Genomic DNA, 18,522 nt, shown 5'->3' with positions numbered 1-18,522 from the left:
ACCGTTATGTGGTTTCTATGGGGAGATATGGATATCTCCCTCCCTGACCTCGTCCCATTAAACAAAGACCATGGGCATGTACATCGTGGCCACCGGGACACAAATATGTATCTGGTTTGCGCCTGCGATGGCCAGGCGATTCATAATTCCTTATGAAAGGTAGGGGCCAACATGTCTGGGAGGTCTCATTGATCCTGGGCAAGGGCTGATACCCCCCTGCTGGGGGTTTTCCTGCAGGATTTAGCTTGGCTCCAAACTGGTGGACTGAGGTGTGACCTTCTCCACCTGGGGCCTCCTTGAAGCCTGGACCCCCTGGGGCTTTCTTCCTTGCCAGCTGACACTCAGATGGCTGGGGGGGTGGAAACTTATTTTGCATGTATACTGATGAACCTTCCAAAAGGTGAATCAAATGACAAGCAGGGCTGGGGCTCTGAAGCAGGGCACTCCTGTGGAGTTCACTACCTCCACTATCTGTCAGCAAATGGGGGTGTGAGGACATGGCTGACAGTAAATATTAATCCATATTCCTCACACATGTAATAAATGACATTATGCAGCATGGCACACAATGAGGGTCATTTTGCAAAGGCATAATAGCAGGTTTTTGGCATGAGAAAGTAGCACAGTTTGGCACAAATGGCATTTTGAGCAAACATTTATTTTTTATGTTTTCCACTGCTTCTACCATTTAAAAAAAAAAGTAGGCAGAGCTTAGTTGTAATAGATTTTAACTTCTGGTGCCTGGACAGCAGAAGATGGGACAAATTTATGACGAGGTGGTCAGATCTTCCTCCAATCTTTAGTAAATGACTCCTAATGTTACAACTAGAGATGAGCGAATCGAAGCTGACGAAGTGGAATTTAAAAAATTTCAGGTTTTATTCGATTCGCATCGAATACGAATTTCCTCACGCTCTGTGGTAACAAATCAAATTTTTTCCTAAAATGGCTGCTGCACGTGTGAGGACATGGGGCAAAGAACTCTGGGAAGGCGGGATTACCCATAATGCCATGCATGCAGCCAATCAGCAGCCGGCCAGCCCTGTGATGTCACAGCCCTATAAATAGCCTCAGACATCTTGGATTCTGCCATTTTCCAGTGAACTTAGTGCAGGGAGAGACATCAGCAGGCACTAGGGACAGTGCTAGGAAAAACCTCATTGTGCAAAAAAACGATTTACAAGTGCAGGCAAATATTATTCAAGGTGTAGGGAAAGGATAGGGAGGAATAATTTCACAGCATGTATATAGAACAGGGTTCGATAGGGGAGGTTACAGCCTGGGTAATAGGAACAATACTATTACACCTTGCTGCACTGACTGGGGATCCAAATAGCGATTATACAGCTCTGTAATTCCAGCAAACCATTCTTTTTATTGGGGTGCAAGTGCTGTTTGATACAGCCATTAACAGGGTTTTATTACAAGGAAATCATTCAACAGTACTTCTTATTTGCCCTTGTGTGGTGCAGTTATATGTTGTTTAAACCCTTTGCCGTGTATTAGTGGCAAAAGAAAAATATATTCTCCGTTCAGTGCTGCAGTTATATGTTGAAAAGCCTTTAGTGGCGTATATAAGTAGAAAAAGGAAAAAATATCTGCTGTTCAGCGCTGCAGATAAATGTTGAAAAGCCTTTAGTGGCGTATATATGTAGAAAAAGAAAAAAATATTTGCCGTTCAGCGCTGCAGTTATATGTTGAAAAGCCTTAAGTGGTGTATAAAAGTGGAAAAAGAAAAATATATTCGGCGTTCAGCGCTGCAGTTACAGTGAGGAACAGAAGTATTTGAACACCCTACAACTTTGCAAGTTCTCCCACTTAGAAATGATGGAGGGGTCTGAAATTCACATTGTAGGTGCATTCCCACTCTGAGAGACAGAATTTAAAAAATAATTTGTCTTGCACTGCTGAACATAAGTATTTGAACACCTGAGAAAATCAGTGTTAATATTTGGTACAGAAGCCTTTGTTTGCAATTAAAGAGGTCAAACGTTTCCTGCAGTTCTTGACCAGTTTTGCACACACTGCAACAGGGATTTTGGCCCACTCCTCCACACAGATCTCCTCTAGATCTGTCAGGTTTCGGGGCTGTCGCTGAGTAACATGGAGTTTCAGCTCCCTCCAAAGATGTTCTATTGGATTTAGGTCTGGAGACTGGCTATGCAGCTCCAGAACCTTGATATGCTTCTTACGGAGCCACTCCTTGGTTATCCTGGCTGTATGCTTCAGGTCGTTGTCATGTTGGAAGGAGACCCAACAACGACCCATCTTCAATGCTCTGACTGAGGGAAGGAGGTTGTTGCTCAAAATCTCACAATAAATGGCTCAATTCATCCTCTCCTTAATACAGTGCAGTCGTCCTGTCCCCTTTGCAGAAAACCACCCCTAAAGCATGATGTTACCATCCCCATGCTTCACAGTAGGGATGGTGTTCTTGGGATGCAACTCATCCTTCTTTTTCCTCCAAACACGACGAGTGAAGTTTAGACCAAAAAGTTCTACTTTGGTTTCATATGACCACATGACTTTCTCCCATGCCTTCTCTGGATCATCCAGATGGTCATTGGCAAACATGTGATGACTTGAGAAGGAGAACCTTCCGTGCAATGCATGATTTGAAACCATGACGGCGTAGTGTTTTACCGACAGTGACCTTTGAAACTGTAGTCCCAGCTCTCTTCATGTCATTGAACAGCTCCTCCCTTGTAGTTCTGGGCTGATTCCTCACCTTTCTTATCATCAGTGATACCCCACAAAGTGACATCTTGCATGAAGCCCCAGTCCGAGGGAGACTGAGATTTTAGCCTCTTCCGTTTTCTAACAATTGCTCCAACAGTTGATCTATTTTCACCAAGCTGCTTGGCAATTGCCCCGTAGCCCTTTGCAGCCCTGTGGAGGTCCACAATTTTTGTCTCTGGTGTCTTTTGACAGCTCTTTGGTTTTGCCCATGGTAGTAGATGGCGTCTGACTGACTGTGGGGTGGACAGGTGTCTTTAAAGAGCTCAGACAGGTGCTACTAAGTGAGATTAATGAGTGGAGTAGAGGTGGACTTTTTAAAGGCACAGTAACAGGTCTTTGAGAGCCAGAATTCTTGCTGTTTCTCAGATGTTCAAATACTTATGTTCAGCAGTGCAAGACAAATAGATTCTTTAAAAATCATACAATGTGATTTCCTGAATTTTTTATTTTCTTTTTTCTCTCAGAGTGGGAATGCACCTACAATGTGAATTTAAGACCCCTCCATGATTTCTAAGTGGGAGAACTTGCAAAATCGCAGGGTGAAAAAGAAAAATATATTCGCAGTTCAGCGCTGCAGTTATATGTTGAAAATCCTTTAGTGGCATATGTGAGTGGAAAAAGAAAAATATATTCGGCATTCAGCGCTGCAGTTATATGTTGAAAAGCTTATAGTGGCGTATATAAGTGATAAAAAAATATATATTCGCCGTTCAGCGCTGCAGTTATATGTTGAAAATGTTTTAGTGGCGAATATAGGTAGAAAAAGAAAAATATATTCGGCGTTCAGTGCTGCAGTTATATGTTAAAAAGCATTTAGCGGTGTATTTAAGTGGAAACAGAAAAAAATATTCGGCGTTCAGTGCTGCAGTTATATGTTGAAAAGCCTTTAGTGGCGTATATAAGTGGAAAAAAATATATATATTCGCCGTTCAGCGCTGCAGTTATATGTTGAAAAGCCTATAGTGGCGTATATAAGTGAAAAAAGAAAAATATATTCTCCGTTCAGCGCTGCAGTTATATGTTGAAAAGCCTTTGGTGGCGTATATAAGTAAAAAAGAAAAATATATTCACCGTTCAGCACTGCAGTTATATGTTGAAAAGTCTTTAGTGGCGTATATATACGTAGAAAAAGAAAAATATATTCAGCTTTCATCGCTTCAGTTATATGTTGAAAAGCCTTTAGTGGCGTATATACGCATCTTGTTCGTTTCATTTCAAATCCATTGTGGTGGTGTATAGTGCCAAAAATGTTAGAATTGTGTCGATGTCCCAATATTTATGGACCTGACTGTATATATTCGCAGTTCAGCGCTGCAGTTAAATGTTGAAATGCCTTTAGTGGCATATATATGTGGAAAAAATATATATATATTCGCAGTTCAGCGCTGCAGTTAAATGTTGAAACGCCTTTAGTGGAGTATATAAGTGGTAAAAGAAAAATATATTTGCTGTTCAGGGCTGCAGTTATATGTTGAAAAGGCTTAATTTTGACAGAAATAGTGTTGATTACTTAACACCACTGCTTGTCTCCAACCCAGAGGCTTAGTAATTATTAGTGTTTTGCTGAGTATGCCTTTTTATTAAAAAGTAACTTTTATTCATCTTAAAATTCAATAAAGGTCAGATAGTAGTGAATGATTCAGAGCACTGAGAGGAATATAACGGTCCCGGCTATCACTCTTATGAGGCGCATCCCAAAAATATCTATGACATCCAGTGTACTTTTTCAATATACGGTCTCTGCTGCAGACAGTGAGATTAACTGCGCCACATCTCCAGTATAAAGTGTGCGCATCCAAAAAATATCTGTGATTTCCAGTGTATTTTTTCAATAGACGGTGGCCGCTAGACGTTTTTTTGCGTATACACTTGCAAATCCTACGCTACTGTACGTGTGACATACACATTTAAAATGAGGAAGGCGAGCAGTAAGTACGGGGAAGTGACCGTGATGCTGATAATGCATGCAGGGGCCGTGGCCCTGGGAGAGTTGAAACTGTGCCTGCTGCCAGAGCACAAGAAAAACAGTCATTCACGATACCTAGCTTCATGTCCCTGTTTGCAGGGTGGCGCAGGACACCATTCTTGAAGTCAGACCAGTGCGACCAGGTGGTCGGTTGGATTGCAGCAGATAATGCTTCCAGTCGGTTAAGGACCACCCTGTCTTCCACCAAGTCCAGTCTTGATACTCCTTCCTCCCACCATGGAAAGTCTGGCCAAACAAGTGACCCCACCAGCGGATATTCCGAGGAACCTCTTTTCCTCGCCATTCCTTGATTTGGCCCTCTCGCCAAGCATGCTTGAAGAGGGACAGATCTTGTGCCCTGATTCCCAAACTCTTGAGCATCCACAGTCACAAGAAGATGACGGCGGGGAATGTCAATTACTGCTTAATGAGGTGGATAATGATGAGACACAGTTGCCAATAAGTCAACAGCAATTACTGTCTCAAGAGGTTGATGAAGCGGATGAGACACAGTTGTCAATCACTGAGGTTGTGGTTAGGTCAACAAGTCAGGAGGATGAGCAGAGTGAGGAAGTGGAAGAGGAGGTGGTGGACGATAAAGTCACTGACCCAACCTGGGAAGGTAAAAAGCAGAACGAGGACAGCAGTACAGAGGGGAAGGGATCTGCAACACTGCAACAGGCTGGAAGAGGCAGTGGGGTGGCAAAAGGAAGAAGGCGGGCCACACCAAACAGGCCCGCAACTGTTCCACGGAGCACCCCCTTGCGGAAATCTCCCTTGCCAAGGGGTCGGTGTTGCGCAGTAGGGCGCTTTATTGAGGAAAGTGCGGACGGCAAAAGAATATTAGTTTGCAACCTGTGCCATACCATAATGAGCTGGGTGTGAACACTAGCAACCTCACCACCACCAGCATGATCCACCACATGGCATCCAAGCGTAGTAATAAGTGGGACAAATGCCTGGGTCCACAATCTGTGTCTGTGGGTCACACCACTGCCTCCTCTTCCCCTGTGTTACGGGCTAGCCAATCCACTGTCGAAGGCCCAGTCGCGGATGCCTCCCGCCCGGCAGCTTCGCAAACACCATCAACGACCACATCCACTTCTGTGTCCCAGCACAGCATCCAAATGTCCTTACTCCATTCTTTTGAATGCAAGCGCAAATACTCAGCCACCCACAGGTCATAGAACTAAATGCTCAGCTTTCCTAATTACTGGCCCTGGAAATCTTGCCATTTAGGCTTGTGGACACTGAGGCCTTCTGCAGCCTGATGTCGGCGGCCATCCCGCATTCCGCAGTCTCCAGCTGCCACTATTTTTCAAGGTGTGCCATGCCCGTCTTACACCAACATGTGTCCTGTAACATCACACGTGCCCTGACCAACGCAGTTACTGGGAAGGTCCACTTAACCACGGACACATGAACAAGTGCATTTGGCCAGGGACGCTACATTTCCCTGATGGCACACTGGGTGAATGTTGTGGAGACTGGGAGCGAGTCGTACCCTGGGATGGCACAGGTTCTACAGACGCCAAGGATTGCGGGCCCTACGTCAATCAGGGTTTCCGCCATCACCTACGTTAGTGGCTCCAACCCCCACTTCTCCCCCTCCGCCTCCTCCTTCACTTCCACCTCTAAATTACCTGCTTGCAGCACTAGTCAGCCATCATTCAGTACCTGGAAGCAGTTGTCATGGTCTTACCTGCTTGCTGCTCTCCTTCGTTTGACATGTGCTGGCGGCCATCTTGGGTCCTGGGTTTCTTGTAGCCTTCCACCCTGCGGCTCCTCCTTCCCCTGGGAGGAGCTGGATGCCTAGCTCATATATATAGGAGGTCTGTGGCTTCAGTTCCTTGCTTGGTCCTCTTGTGTTCACATGCTTCTAAGACTGCTGCTGCTTCTGGTTCCTGATCCTGGCTTCGTCTGACTACCCTGCTGGTTCCTGATCCTGGCTTCGTCTGACTACCCTGCTGGTTCCTGATCCTGGCTTCGTCTGACTACCCTGCTGGTTCCTGATCCTGGCTTCGTCTGACTACCCTTCTGGTTCCTGACCTCTGGCTTCGCAAAGACTCTGCTCGGTTTCACCATCCGTTTGGACTTTTGCTTTACAGCTTTATTTTCAATAAAGCCTTCCTATTTTCACTTATCTCTTGTTGTACGTCTGGTTCATGGTTCCGTGACATTAGGACCAAGCCATGAATTCTGACGGTACAGGGCCATCCTCGCTACCCACGCTGGTTGCCAGACTTGATCAGCAGGATCACCTGTTGGGTCGGTTCGCTGTGGCGTTGCAAACCCTGCTTGAACGCACGGCTCATTTCGCTCCCGTTGCCGATGGGTCGGTTGTCGCTCCTGGGCTCGCTCCTACTGCCGCTCCGGTTGTTGCGCCAGAGTCTACCCCGACACCTGTTGTTGCGCCTGCGGTGTTTCGGGGTATGACCGGTTCTGCCCCTCTTCCACAGCGCTTTGGGGGAGAGCCAACTCAGTGCCGAGGTTTCCTTAACCAGGTGGGCATTTATTTCGAGTTGCTGCCACATGCCTTTCCCACTGAGAGATCAAAGGTGGGCTTCTTGATCTCGCTGCTCTCGGACAAGGCCTTGGCCTGGGCCAGCCCTTTATGGGAGAACAACAATCCGGTGGTTGCCGAGTTTTCCGGTTTTGTTGCTTCTCTTCGGAAGGTATTCGATGTGCCGGCTCGTGCTGCCTCTGCTGCGAAGCTCCTTATGTCCATCAGACAGGGTTCACGATCCGTAGCTGAATACGCCATTGAGTTTCGTACCCTGGCAGCAGAGGTGGGCTGGAATAATGAGGCTCTGGTCGCTGCTTTCTCTCATGGTCTCTCGGATGCCTTGAAGGATGAGGTTGCAGCTAAGGACCTACCAGTTGAGCTCGAGTCTCTTATTTCTTTCCTGATTTTGATTGACACCAGACTCAGGGAGAGACCTTCCTTTAAGGAGAACCTGCGGAGGTCTTCTAACAGATTGGTGCCTACGTTTGCTGTCCCACCCGTGCCTCCCTCTCCTCCCACGCCTCCTGGGGATGACTTGTCTGGGGGTGAACCCATGCAGCTGGGGTTTGCTCGCCTGTCCGAGGGGGAGAGGGCACTCCGGAGACGCGAGGGACGATGCATGTACTGTGGTCTCGGTGGGCATTTTCGGTTGGCATGTCCGAACCGTCCGGGAGACGCTCGTACCCTGAGATCCTGTCAGGGGCAGATCTTGGGTGGAGTCTCCTCGTCCCCGGTTTCCCGTGTTGACAAACCACTGATCACTGTTGTCCTCTCCTGGGTCGGGGGCTCGGTGACGACCCAGGCGTTGGTGGACTCTGGTGCTGGTGGTTTGTTCATTGATAGTGTGTTCGCTGCCGCCAATTCCATTCATCTGCAGGCTCGAGGTTCCCCACTGGCTCTTGAGGCGATAGACGGCAGACCCCTTCTGCCGCCACACGTGACTCATGAGACCCTTCCAGTGGGGATAGCCATTGGTGCCGTTCACAGAGAGTCGGTCTGCCTCCAGGTTATTTCGTCTCCACACTACTCGGTGGTCTTGGGGTACCCCTGGCTCCAGAAGCATAATCCAACTTTCGATTGGAGATCGGTCGAGATCCTCTCGTGGTCACCGCAGTGTGGGGCTAGTTGCATCCATGGGTCTGTCAAGTTGCTGTGTACTTCCTCGGACTCTCTGTTGCCTCCTGAATACGAGGAGTACCGGGATGTATTCGATAAGGTGCGCGCGGTTGCCCTACCTCCGCACCGCCCATACGATTGTGCCATAGAGTTACAATCTGGTGCCGTTCCTCCTCGTGGCAAAGTCTATCCACTGTCGGTAGCGGAGAATGAGGCCATGGAGGAGTACGTGAGGGAGGCGCTTTCACGCGGACACATTCGCAAATCTTCGTCCCCGGCAGGGGCTGGATTTTTCTTTGTGAAAAAGAAGGGCGGTGAGTTGAGGCCTTGCATCGATTACAGGGGTCTCAATCGCATCACGATCAAGAACGCTCACCCGATACCCTTGATTTCCGAGCTGTTCGATCGCCTTAAAGGGGCCACGGTCTTTACCAAACTCGACCTGAGGGCGGCATATAACCTGGTAAGGATCAAGGCGGGCGATGAGTGGAAGACCGCGTTTAACACCAGGACCGGTCATTACGAATCCTTGGTGATGCCCTTTGGGTTGTGCAATGCGCCCGCAGTCTTTCAGGAATTCATCAACGATGTTTTCCATGACCTGTTGCAGCAGTGTGTGGTAGTCTATTTGGATGACATCTTGGTATATTCTGAATCCATGGAGGCCCACATTCTGGATGTCAGACGAGTGTTGCAACGGTTACGAGAGAACAAGCTGTTCGGTAAGCTTGAGAAATGCGAATTTCACCGATCCCAGGTAACCTTCTTAGGTTACATAATTTCCGCTGAGGGGTTCTCCATGGATCCTGAGAAGGTTTCGGCTGTCTTACAGTGGCCCCAGCCCAGTGGTCTTCGTTCCCTGCAGCGCTTTTTGGGCTTCGCCAATTATTATCGGAAGTTCATCAGGGACTTTTCCATGCTGGCCAAGCCTCTCACGGATCTGACCAGGAAGGGCAGTAATTCCCAGGTCTGGCCGCTCGAGGCCATCCGAGCTTTTGAGGCCCTAAAGTCCGCCTTTGTGTCGGCTCCGATTCTGTCGCATCCCAACCCTGGGTTGCCCTTTGTCCTCGAGGTGGACGCGTCTGAGACGGGAGTAGGCGCCCTTCTGTCTCAGCGTAGAACACCAGAGGGTCCTCTGCTTCCTTGTGGGTTTTACTCCCGGAAACTGTCTTCCGCGGAGTGCAACTATCAGATTGGTGACAGGGAGTTATTGGCCATCGTGCAGGCCCTTAAAGAATGGAGGCACTTGCTCGAGGGTTCGGTGGTTCCGGTTCTCATCCTGACGGACCACAAGAATCTGACCTACCTTTCTGAGGCCAAGAGATTGACACCACGTCAGGCCAGATGGGCTCAGTTCTTGTCACGTTTTAATTACGTGGTCTCCTACCTACCCGGTTCCAAGAACATCAGGGCGGATGCCTTATCACGGCAGTACTCCGAGCTGTCCAGGGAGGAGTCGATTCCGACTTCGGTCATACCTCCGAATCAGATCCTGGCCGCCATTCGCACCAGCCTGACCTCTCCCCTGGGTGAGCAGATTTTGGCGGCTCAATCTGGTGCTCCCTCTGGGAGACCCAACGGCAGATGTTTTGTGCCTGAGGAGTTGCGCACTCGGTTGTTGCGAACCTACCATAACTCCAAGACCGCGGGGCATCCTGGAAAGAATCAGCTGTCCTGGGCTGTTTCACGTCTGTTCTGGTGGCCTTCCCTACGTTCCGACATCGCCGCATATGTAGCGGCATGCTCCGTTTGTGCCCAGAGTAAGTCCCCTCGGCACCTTCCGTTGGGCCTTCTGCAACCCATAGCCACCGGGGAGCGCCCATGGTCACACCTGGGGATGGATTTCATTGTGGACCTCCCTGCATCCCGAGGCTATACGGTCATTCTCATGATTGTGGATCGGTTTTCCAAAATGTGCCACTGTGTTCCTCTCAAGAAGTTACCCTCTGCACAAGAGTTGGCCACGATTTTTGCCAGGGAGGTCTTCCGGTTGCACGGTTTGCCTAAGGAGATTGTGTCGGATCGGGGGAGTCAGTTTGTGTCCAGGTTCTGGCGCGCCTTTTGCTCCCAGTTGGGGATTCATCTCTCCTTCTCCTCGGCCTACCACCCTCAGTCCAATGGGGCCGCAGAACGATCCAATCAGGCCTTGGAGCAATTCCTTCGTTGCTATGTCTCCGATCACCAAGACAATTGGGTTGACCTCCTGCCTTGGGCTGAGTTTGCCAGGAACACGGCGGTGAACTCTTCCTCTGGGACGTCTCCCTTCATGGCCAATTATGGGTTCCAACCTGCCGTGTTACCGGAGGTATTCTCTCCCCAGGATATTCCGGCTGTGGAGGATCACCTTTCCGTCCTACGTGCTTCTTGGGTACAGATGCAGAAGTCCCTTGAGGTCTCTGCGCAGCGCCAGAGACTCCAGGCTGATCGCAGACGAGCGCCTGCTCCTTCCTACCAGGTCGGAGACCGTGTATGGTTGTCCACCCGCAACCTCAACCTTCGAGTGCCCACTCCCAAGCTGGCGCCTCGCTTTGTTGGTCCCTTCCGAGTGCTTCGCAGGGTAAACCCGGTAGCCTATGCCCTTGCGCTTCCTCCTGGCATGCGGATCTCCAACGTGTTTCATGTCTCCCTGTTGAAGCCACTGGTGTGTAATCGTTTCACTTCCTCGGTTCCTCGGCCTCGTCCGGTCCAAGTGGGCAATCGTGAGGAATATGAGGTGAGCAATATCCTGGACTCACGCCTGGTCCGCGGTCGGTTGCAGTTTTTGGTCCATTGGCGTGGTTATGGTCCAGAGGAGCGTTCCTGGGTTCCCTCCGCAGATGTCCATGCTCCTGCCTTGCTCCGAGCCTTCCACGCACGCTTCCCTCAGAAACCGTTTTGTGCTCCGCGGAGGAGGGGCCCTTGAGGGGGAGGTACTGTCATGGTCTTACCTGCTTGCTGCTCTCCTTCGTTTGACATGTGCTGGCGGCCATCTTGGGTCCTGGGTTTCTTGTAGCCTTCCACCCTGCGGCTCCTCCTTCCCCTGGGAGGAGCTGGATGCCTAGCTCATATATATAGGAGGTCTGTGGCTTCAGTTCCTTGCTTGGTCCTCTTGTGTTCACATGCTTCTAAGACTGCTGCTGCTTCTGGTTCCTGATCCTGGCTTCGTCTGACTACCCTGCTGGTTCCTGATCCTGGCTTCGTCTGACTACCCTGCTGGTTCCTGATCCTGGCTTCGTCTGACTACCCTGCTGGTTCCTGATCCTGGCTTCGTCTGACTACCCTTCTGGTTCCTGACCTCTGGCTTCGCAAAGACTCTGCTCGGTTTCACCATCCGTTTGGACTTTTGCTTTACAGCTTTATTTTCAATAAAGCCTTCCTATTTTCACTTATCTCTTGTTGTACGTCTGGTTCATGGTTCCGTGACAGCAGTGTAGCACTGCAGTGGGGAAGCTAATATGCTTAGGGGACAAACAGCACACCACCGCAGAGCTGTGGCAGGGGATAAGAGACCAGACTGAGCTGTGGCTCTCGCCACTCAACCTAGAACCAGGCATGCTTGTATCTGATAATGCCGGCAACTTGGTGGCGGCAATGGAGCTCGGCAAGCTCACACATCACATGCCTAGCCCATGTATTAAACTTAATGGTTCAGCAGTTTCTCAAAACCTACCACAATTTGCCTGAGCTACTGGTGAAGGTGCGCCGTGTGTGTGCACATTTCCGCAAGTCATCGACAGCTTCAGCCGGTCTGTCAACGCTGCAGCAACGCTTCAAATTGCCAGCTCACTCGCTGTTGCGAGACGTGAGCACGCGCTGGAACTCGATGTTCCACATGTTGGCCAGGCTTTGTGAGCAACAGAGGGCAGAAGTGGAATACCAGCTGCAACATGGTCATTGCCTTACCAGTCAGCTTCCGCTATTCACAAGCGAGGAGTGGGCATGGATGTCTGATCTCTGTGAGGTTTTAAGAAACTTTGAGGAATTAAAACAGATGGTGAGCGGCGATACCGCTATTATCAGCATAACTATGCCACTTCTGTGTCTACTCAAACGCTCGCTGCTCACAATTAAGGACGACGTTTTGCATGTGAAAGAGGTGGAAATGGGGGAAGACAATACACAGGGTGATGGCCAGACCACCCTCAGTTCGTCTTCTCAGCGCGAATTGGACGATGAAGAGGAGGAGGAGCAGGAGACGGTTGCCTCCACTACAGAGGGTAGTACCCATGGAAGTTTAATTCCATGTGTTCTGCGTGGGTGGGGAGAAGAGGAGGAAGAGGAGGAGGAAATTGAGAGTGATACTCCTGATGATGACAGAAAAGTCTTGGCTGTTGGTACTCTGGCACACATGGCTGACTTCATGTTAGTCTGCCTTTCCCGCGACCCGCGTGTTATACGCATTTTAGACAACACGCATTACTGGTTCACCCTTCTCGACCCCCGCTACAAAGAGAACTTCTCATCTCTCATTCATCTAGTTTAAAGGATGAGCAAAACGGTGCAATGCCAGAAGGTCCTTGTTGATAAATTGCTCCAAAAATTTCAATCTGACAAAGCTGGCAGCAGACTCCGTACGGTAGTTCCTTGGGCAACCAAGGAGGGTAGATAAGGGGAACACACAGCAGTTCCAACAGAGGCAGGGCAACACTCCTCAAAGCCTGGAACAGTTTCATGACACCCCGCCAGCACCCTCACCCTAATGCACGGCCTAGTGTCACAAGGAGGGAAACATTTTGGAAGATTGTGAAGGAGTACATAGCAGACCGTGTCAGCGTCCTCAATGATCCCTCAGTGCTTTACAACTACTGGGTGTCTAAGCTGGACACGTGGCACGAACTGGCGCTTTACGCCTTGGAGGTGCTGGCCTGCCCTGCCGCCAGAGTTTTGTCTAAGCTGATATTTAGTGCTGCTGGTGGCATTATAACAGATAACCGTATCCGCCTGTCAACTAAAAATGCTGACATGTTGACTCTTATAAAAATTAACAAGGCCTGAATTGTTCCTGACTTCTCGACTCCACCAGAGGAAAGCGGCTGAACATATAATGTTTTACAGGGTCAGCTCACCTGCAGGCCCTCGCATATAATGTTTTACAGTGTCAGCTCACCTGCAGGCCCTGGCATATAATTTTTTAGAGGGTCAGCTCACCAGCAGGCCCTCACCTACAAGTCCAGTCTCACTATCCAAGAGTCTGGTCAACACAATCCTCACCGCCGGGGGTCGCATAACTAGTTATCAAGGAGGAGGCTCGTTCGTTATCGGAATTAACTAGACAAATCGCTCCACCAACTAAGAACGTCCATGCATCACCACCCACAGAATCGAGAAAGAGCTATCAATCTGTCAATGCTTTCTGGGTCTTGGCCGGGTGATTTTTCCCGTGATGAGTCAAATTAAGCTGCAGGCTTCACTCCTGGTGGTGCCCTTTCATCAATTCCTTTAAGTTTCAGCTTTGCAACCATACTCCACCCAGAACCCAAAGACTTTGGTTTCCCGGAAGCTGCTCTGTGGGTCATGGGAATAACGCTGCCGGATTGCCGGTCGTCATCATTCATGGTCGGAACTACGACGGTATCTGATCGTCTTCGAACCTCTGACTTTCATTTTTGATTAATGAAAACATTCTTGGCAAATGCTTTCACTTTGGTTCGTCTTGCGCTGGTCCAAGAATTTCACCTCTAGCCGAGCAATTCGGATGCCCCCGGCCGTCCCTCTTAATCATGGCCCCAGTTCCGAAAACCAACAATATAGAACCGGAGTCCTATTCCATTATTCCAAGCTGAAGTATTCAGGTGACCCGGCCTGCTATGAACACTGCAAATGTTGTGGTCTCCTGATGCTGCTGCCATCTCCACACTATGTCACCTTGCCACTCTGTGGTCTCCTGATGCTGCTGCCATCTCCACAGTATGTCACCTTGCCACTCTGTAGTCTCCTGATGCTGGTGCTGCCATCTCCACACTATGTCACCTTGCCACTCTGTGGTCATCTGATGCTGCTGGTGCCATCTCCACACTATGTCACCTTGCCACTCTGTGGTCTCTTGATGCTGCTGCTGCCATCTCCACACTATGTCACCTTGCCACTCTGTGGCCTCCTGATGCTGCCGCCACCTCCAGACTCTGTCATTTTGCCACCCTGTGGCCTCGACATGCTGCTGCCACCTCCACACTATGTCACCTTGCCACTCTGTGGTCTCCTGATGCTGCTTCTGCCATCTCCACACTATGTTACCTTGCCACTCTGTGGTCTCCTGATGCTGCTGCCATCTCCACACTATGTCATCTTGCCACTCTGTGGTCTCCTGATGCTATTGCTGGCATCTCTACACTATGTCACCTTGCCACTCTGTGGTCTCCTGATGCTGCTGCTGCCATCTCCATACTATGTCACTTTGCCACTCTGTGGTCTCCTGATGCTGCCATCTCCACACTACAGTATGTCAATTTCCACTCTGTGGCCTACTGATGCTGCCGCCGCCTCCAGACTCTGTCATTGTGCCACTCTGTGGCCTCCTCCTGATGCTGCTGCTGCTGCCACCTCCGGACTCTGTCATTGTGCCACCCTGTGTCCTCCTGATGCTGTCGCCACCTCCAGACTCTGTCATTGTGCCACTCTGTGGCCTCTTCCTGATGCTGCTGCTGCCACCTCCCCCAGACTCTGTCATTTTGCTACCCTGTGGCCTCGACATGCTGCTGCCACCTCCACACTATGTCACCTTGCCACTCTGTGGTCTCCTGATGCTGCTGCTGCCACCTCCATACTATGTCACCTTGCCACTCTGTGGTCTCCTGATGCTGCTGCCATCTCCACACTATGTCACCTTGCCACTCTGTGGTCTCCTGATGCTATTGCTGCCATCTCCACACTATGTCACCTTGCCACTCTGTGGTCTCCTGATGCTGCTGCTGCCATCTCCATACTATGTCACTTTGCCACTCTGTGGTCTCCTGATGCTGCCATCTCCACACTACAGTATGTCAATTTCCACTCTGTGGCCTACTGATGCTGCCGCCACCTCCAGACTCTGTCATTGTGCCACTCTGTGGCCTCCTCCTGATGCTGCTGCTGCTGCCACCTCCGGACTCTGTCATTGTGCCACCATGTGTCCTCCTGATGCTGTCGCCACCTCCAGACTCTGTCATTGTGCCACTCTGTGGCCTCTTCCTGATGCTGCTGCCACCTCCCCCAGACTCTGTCATTTTGCCACCCTGTGGCCTCGACATGCTACTGCCACCTCCACACTATGTCACCTTGCCACTCTGTGGTCTCCTGATGCTGCTGCTGCCATCTCCACACTATTTCACCTTGCCACTCTGTGGTCTCCTGATGCTGTTGCCATCTCCACACTATGTCACCTTGCCACTCTGTGGTCTCCTGATGCTATTGCTGCCATCTCCACACTATGTCACCTTGCCACTCTGTGGTCTCCTGATGCTGCTGCCATCTCCACACTATGTCACTTTGCCACTCTGTGGTCTCCTGATGCTGCCATCTCCACACTACAGTATGTCAATTTCCACTCTGTGGCCTACTGATGCTGCCGCCACCTCCAGGCTCTGTAATTGTGCCACTCTGTGGCCTCCTCCTGATGCTGCTGCTGCCACCTCCGGACTCTGTCATTGTGCCACCCTGTGTCGTGTTCTCCTGATGCTGTCGCCACCTCCAGACTCTGTCATTGTGCCACTCTGTGACCTCTTCCTGATGCTGCTGCTGCCACCTCCCCCAGACTCTGTCATTTTGCCACTCTGTGGCCTCCTCATGCTGCTGTGGCCTTCTTATGCTGCTTCCACCTCCACACTCTATCATTGTGCCACTCTGTGGCCTCCTCCTGATGTTGCTGCTGCCGTCACCTCCAGACTCTGTCATTGTGCCACACTGTGGCCTCCTCATGCTGCCTCCACCTCGAGACTCTGTCATTGTGCCACTCTGTGGCCTCTTGATGCTGTCACCACCTCCAGACTCTGTCATTGTGCCACTCTGTGGCCTCCTCCTGATGCTGCTACTGCCGCTACATCCAGACTTTGTCATTGTGCCACTCTGTGGCTTCCTCATGCTGCTTCCACCTCCACACTATGTCAACTTGCCAGTCTGTGGTCTCCTGATGCTGCTGCCATCTTCACACTATGTCACCTTGCCACTCTGTGGTCTCCTGAAGCTGCTGCCATCTTTACGCTTTGTCACCTTGCCACTCTGTGGTCTCCTGATGCTACTGCTGCCATCTCCACACTATGTCACCTTGCCACTCTGTGGTCTCCTGATGCTGCTGCTGCCATCTCCACACTATACAAAACACAGAAGACATGCAAATATTCCATTCACATGTCATTTCTGTTTTGGATCCACTCTTGTTTTGTTTGGCATTAGCAATACTGATGGATTACTGAGCAAATGCTGACCGAGTGAAGGCGGATGCTTCACAGACAGAATCCGTTTTTGTGGGTTATTGTTCTAACGGATCAGAGGAAGGGCAAAATAATCAGTGAGCGTCAACACAAAATTACTGCTGACACCCTCTCCACTCTGTCGGGGGGCTCTACTTGTATAAGCGTTTAATAGAACATGTTCTGTATGTGGAATCAGCTGACGAGGGTGTAAAAGGAGTGCGCTTCTTCTTGACGCTATCATTGACCTGTAAGGCTGAGTTCATGCTTGTTATTTGGTCAGTTTTGTCCCCATCACTGCCCAAATAAGTGAAGTGTGCAGTGATTCTAAGAGCGACGCCTGTCATCTGCATGTTATACTGACTCACAGTATTGTGAAGGAGTTTAAGCATGCATGGGATAGGCATAAGGCCATCCTTCATATAAGATAGGGCCAGGGGCTATCCATAGTACTCAGAATATTGGGCAGACTAGATGGGCCAAATGGTTCTTATCTGCTGACACATTCTATGTTTCTATGTTTCACTACCACAACAGACTCAATATGCGTGTTACTGCAAGGCACAGTGTTCTAACCCACTATAAACCCACCAATTTTTTTCTAAAAATTCGGCGAACCGGACAAATCGAATTTTTGAAAAATTCTCTTATCTCTAGTTACAACCTTTTGAACGCTTCACAACAAAGGAAACAAAAAAAATCCCATTATCTTTTACTTACAATAAAATGCTTAACCACAATCTCTGCCGTTGAACCATCTTCTCCGGTTTTGCGTAAATAAGGCATAATTCTCCTTGTGTAAAGAGGGTTACAACTTTCTCATATACATTGTTTGATTCTTCTCTATTTTTAAGATCTCTGCTTGCAGTCATCAAAAAGAAACGTCCAAAGGCAGAATAACCGAACCTGACCATGTCCACCATACAAGTGAGAACTCTAATAAACCTGTGTTATTTGGACATGATTAGAAAAGGTTTTTTTTTAGTACTAAGAATTTTTCCGTCCATTGTTAGTAGGCGGAGATCTGGAAAATTACTGGCTGCAGCAGTGACCTGACTCCCTTGTATCATGTCAATTGGTTACGTGAAGCAAAGGGGTCAGGTCACCGCTGCAGCCAGTCTTTGGCTGTAGCAACATCAAAGGGGATGTTACAGTGGGGAATTGAGCAAAGCAGCTGAGGATGAGGAGCAAAGGTGCTGGTATCCGGAGGTGAAAAGCAGGTAAGTATGCTTCAGACCATCAGACCAGGGAATGTCACCATATACATGTTGCCTCAAAGTATGGGTAGCCATGGGGCTCTATAGTAACACTTAGAATGGGAACACACACTTAGAATGGGAACACATAAAAATTTTCATGTCACCTTATATGCACTTCATTACTGACCAGGGGCGTAACTACCATAGCAGCAGACCATGTGACCGCTATGGGGCCCAGGGTAAGAGGGGGCCCAGTCTTAGTTGGGATTATGTCCTCTTCTACTGGAGGTGAAAACTTGGTCAGGACTCTACCCTCTAAAGGAGCAACTTTTTGCAAATTAGGCAGTTGAAAAATGGTAAAAGGGTCATTGAAAAGGGTTTAGGCAGAAACCTTTCCGTCCTGTGTGGGGGGCCTGGTGTGATCCTTGATATGGGGCCCTTACTTCTCTATGTACGCCACTGTTACTGACTGCACCAAATGGCTGAGAGGTTATCAGTCCCATAGCCATTGCTATGCCTTCTACCCTGGTAGTTACACCCTTAGTGTCTGGTCACTTTTAGGGACTGTATAGAAATTTGCTCTAAATGAAATAGTTCATTGGCAAAGTGACTTGCGCTGCGTATTTAGACAAA

At 49.5% G+C, this 18,522-nt stretch overlaps 1 protein-coding gene across 2 annotated transcripts in view; it reads right to left on the bottom strand.

Annotated features, from left to right (window-relative positions):
* LOC120977380 (sodium- and chloride-dependent neutral and basic amino acid transporter B(0+)-like) overlaps positions 1-18,522 on the bottom strand; it is a 123,485-nt gene that overhangs the window by 20,759 nt on the left and 84,204 nt on the right. The gene's annotated exons all lie outside the window — the stretch shown is intronic.

This window comes from Bufo bufo, chromosome 8, assembly GCF_905171765.1.
Source record: "Bufo bufo chromosome 8, aBufBuf1.1, whole genome shotgun sequence".
Taxonomy (NCBI): Eukaryota; Metazoa; Chordata; class Amphibia; order Anura; family Bufonidae; genus Bufo; species Bufo bufo.
Note: the sequence above shows the minus strand (reverse complement) of the source record. Positions and strands in the feature narration are given on the sequence as shown.